A 3864-nucleotide genomic window follows, 5' to 3' on the forward strand; every position below is an offset into this window, starting at 1 on the left:
AAGCAGTCTAGGATCCGGATTGTAAACATCCCTTTAGCTATCATGAAGACACCCCCTTGAGACTGTGCCAACCTGTTTTTCCACTCTAAACTGTCAAAGCATCAGGTTCCTTATGTGGGGGAAGACTGGTCACATGTTCATTTGTTCCTTGAATCCTCACTGAACACAAAATTTAGCCAAAAGGTCAGGTCCTAAGAGCACTGTTTCCTGAGCACCTCCTATGTGCCACCTGCTACAGGAGGCTATACAGACGTCCTCACACTGCATGCTCCAGACGGCCAGGAGCGACACCTCTATCAGCCCACGTCACAGATGAAGCAAGTGAGACTCAGAGCCGTGTGGCAGGATCAAGGTCAAACCACGGAGGGGGCGCTCAAAGACACTGGAGGACTGAAATAGGAATTTTACTCCATATTTGTGGCAGCCCACAAATTACCCAAATACTTCTCAAACTGATCGGACTCATGAGCTTAGGAACTAATAATCTGCAAACTGACCGTAAAACTCTCCCACTGCCTCCACGCCAGACAGCCCACAGGGCCCCAAATTCTCCCAGCCCCATACTTACAAGATCTCTGGGCAGGGGAGATAATAGGGAACATAGGAGACCCGCAGCCAGTTCTCAAAATACATCCTGGGAAGGAAAAACACCCACCTGTTGACTGTGCACACGCTTGGTGCACATTAAGGGAGTGGAGGCCTGCAGTGCAGAGCATCTGGGGATCCCCCCACTCTTTGGGTCTGGCTGACCTCAGAGGTCAAAGCCTCCTGGTCTTCTGCAGTGCAGTCTTTCATTTCCCAGGGAAGGAATGTTCTTAATACCAGCCCCTCCCCCCCCCCCCACAAGAGCGTGGTGGTGAGTGGGGGCGGGGGTGGTGGGGCTTCAGAGAAGGAACACATGAGGTGCATTTTGGGGTGTGGACACGAGTGCTTCATTAACGTGGCTAGAAGAATGGTCCAGGCAGAGGAAGAAGCAAGTGCCAAGGCCAGGAGGCCAGTGCAAAGCAAAATCCAGAAGCCAAAACCAGTTTGGTCTTACTGGGGCTGGGGTTGGGGGACAGGTGTGCCGAGAGAGGTGGATGGGACCCGGGAACCCATAAAGGGGTCAAGGTTTGGGGGTTGCAAGGCCAAGAAAGGGAGGAGTCAGGGGTGAGGGGTGGGCTGCGTGGGGCACGCTCACCACAGCAGGCAGAGGGCAGCGCCCAACAGCAGGCAGAATCCTAGGCCCAGGGCCAGTCTGTGGCCGCGCATTGCTGGGTACAGCATTTGAGCCCGGGCTCTTGCAGAGACTGAGCGTGCCTCGGTGAGTCAGTCCACCTCTCCTGGGGCTGGCAGGCTCTAAAACCCGTGTCACCTGCAAAGGAATGCGCCCTATTCAGGGGACAGCGGCCCCATCCTTGCTGCCCTGCCCTCCCCTGGGTGGCAACGGCTAGGATAGCTGCTCTCGGATCTGCCTCCCAACCGCCGCCCTCCGCGGGACACCGCCCTCGGCGGGCCAGGGGACCCGCAGCGGCGAAGGCAGGGCGCTTGGGCGGGGCTGGGAGAAGGGTGCCCGCGGGCCACAGCGGGGACACCGGAAGTCGAGTCCCGAGTCAGCCCGGCGGGGACACACCCGGCCTGGATGGGGGCTGCGCGGAGAGGGGCGGCCGTGATGCCCCCGGGGTGGGGTGGGGGGCAGCCGTGTCCTCCTCCGGGAGGCCGAGCCAGGGCTCTCCAGGGGGCGGCGGGAACGCGCTTCCGCTCTCAATGGCCCGGTACCCTTGGACAAGTCACTTTACTCCCCCTCGGCCGGTGTCGGTGTCCTCCTCGGCCAAAGCGGTCCGCACCCCGCGCCTGGGGCCGAGACGCTCGGCCGACTTCCGCCGGCCACTGCGGGCGCGGGGCGCTCGGGTGCGGCGCGGGGAGGAGGAGCGCGACTGTCCCCGAGGGCTGTAGACTCACCCCTTGCCGCCAGACCAGCTCGAGGACGGAGGGTCGCACCGAGGCCGGGAGAGCAGGGACTCGGCTCGCCAGGGCCCCGGCGATGCCCGGCGGCCGCGCGGCGCTGACCCTTGGGGCAGGGCCGGCTTCCCGGCGAGCGGTCTCCGGCTGGGGGCGGGGCCCGCGGGGGGAAGGGACCCGCGCGCCCCTCCCCCTCCGCTGCCCCGCCCCCGCCCCGCGAGCCCAGCCTGCAGGCCGCGCCCCCGCCCCTCGCGCCCTGCCCCCCGCCCCGGCCAGGGCCCCCGTCCCCGGGTCCTGGGGAGCGGAGCGTCCCCTGGGCTCTGCCCTCCCGTGGCCCTCCGGGCGGCAGCCGCTGGCGCAGCGGGCCCAGCTCCGGGCGAGAAGAGCCGATCCGGGAACTCGGGGTGGGGGTGAGGGCCTGAGAAGTTAGAAACACTTTCGTGTTTTTAGAACAGCGTCGAAACAATCACAGGAAGGGAAAACCAGCTGAACGGTGCCCTTATTCCGCGCTTTAGGCATTCCCCCTTTGCTCAGGGCCTAGCTGCCGGCACGCTGGCCTCGGGCGCCCGGTGCGGTTCCGGAATCTCCCTGAGCCTGTTTCCTCCCCTGGAAAAGGAGTCGAAATAGTTTCCTCCCAGGCTTGTTGGGGTACCACTGCCCTTTGTCCACCGCAGAGACTCTAGAGCCCCATGGGGACCCTCTTACGTGTCACCGAGGGCTGGAGGGCCTGCAAAGGAGAGAGGCCTTTGCTTAGGCCTGCCTGGATGAGGGAGGGGTCATAACGAGGGACAAAAAAGGAAGGCACCCTAATGGTAAGTAACAACAAGGAGCAACAAGGCAGAAACAGAGAAACAGCAGGGGAAAGTATGGACCCATGCAGCTCAGAGAGGTTACGGGTTTGCTCAAGGTCACAAGGAAGCCGCTTGAAGTTGGACCTCTTCCTGGACCCTGGGCATAGCCTCTCAGGTCCTTTGGAGGTGTCACCGTGTCCTTAGGGTTTCGCTTGACGACCGCAGGTTTCCCTCAGGTGGGGCTAGTGTCCCCAGAATATGCAGGAGCCTGGCACATGCCTGGGGAAGCTGGTAAGTGCCCGCAGAAAGGTCATGCTTCCATTTTTAGCTGCAAACACTGCTTCCCTGGGACCTGGTCTGGGACTGAGTGAGGTTTTTTTTCTTTGTTTGTTTTGTTTTTTTCTTTTTTTTTTTAATGTTTATTTTTTATTTTTGACAGAGAGAGAGACAGAGCATGAGTGGGGGAGGGGGAGACACACACACACACACACACACACACACACACACAGTATCTGAAACAGGCTCCTACCTGTCAGCAGAGAGCTTGACGCGGGGCTTGAACTCACGGTCAGCAAGATCATGACCTGAGCTGAAGTCAGACGCTCAACCGACTGAGCCACCCAGGCACCCATGTGTTCTTTTTTCTTAAGTGAGCTCTGTCCTCAAAGTGGGGCTTTGAAGACCCTCACATCAAGAGTCGCATGCTTTACTGATTCTTGACAATGTTTTGCTGATTCTATTCCAACTGTATTGCCAAGACACATAGGCCAGAAATAGTCTAAAGGCTTCTAGACAGAGTCTCAGGAATCACCATAGTATGTCAGCAGAACCAGAGTGAACTGTCGGGACAGGGACAGCCCTGTGCATCCAGGAAGACAGGCACAAGCCACCCTCTGAACCTGAGTGGTTTTTCCTCAATCAGTTCTCCTGGTGCGCATTCAGGACAAGGATGCCACCCAGTAAGAAACAGGAGAGCCAGGTGGGGCTCACCCAGCCCTGGGGCCCCGGCAGACAAGCCAGCACTTGGCCTGTGGGCCACAGCCCTCTCCCGCCCCCACCGGCACCGTCCGCCCTCTGTCCCCTGACCCCCAACTCCCAGGAGATGAATCCAGCCTGAGGACAGACTCGGGGC

At 60.2% G+C, this 3864-nt stretch overlaps 1 long non-coding RNA gene across 1 annotated transcript; it reads right to left on the reverse strand.

Annotated features, from left to right (window-relative positions):
* Positions 1 to 6: 6 nt before the first annotated feature.
* On the reverse strand, positions 7 to 2107 carry LOC121021289 (uncharacterized). The gene is made up of 3 exons (XR_005786484.1): positions 1942 to 2107; positions 1181 to 1354; positions 7 to 634 (listed from the first exon to the last, which is right to left on the reverse strand). It is a non-coding gene; the product is annotated as an uncharacterized LOC121021289 (long non-coding RNA).
* Between the last annotated feature and the right edge of the window lie 1757 nt (positions 2108 to 3864).

The sequence above is a fragment of the Herpailurus yagouaroundi genome, unplaced genomic scaffold, assembly GCF_014898765.1.
Source record: "Herpailurus yagouaroundi ecotype Mexico unplaced genomic scaffold, PumYag 285, whole genome shotgun sequence".
Taxonomy (NCBI): Eukaryota; Metazoa; Chordata; class Mammalia; order Carnivora; family Felidae; genus Herpailurus; species Herpailurus yagouaroundi.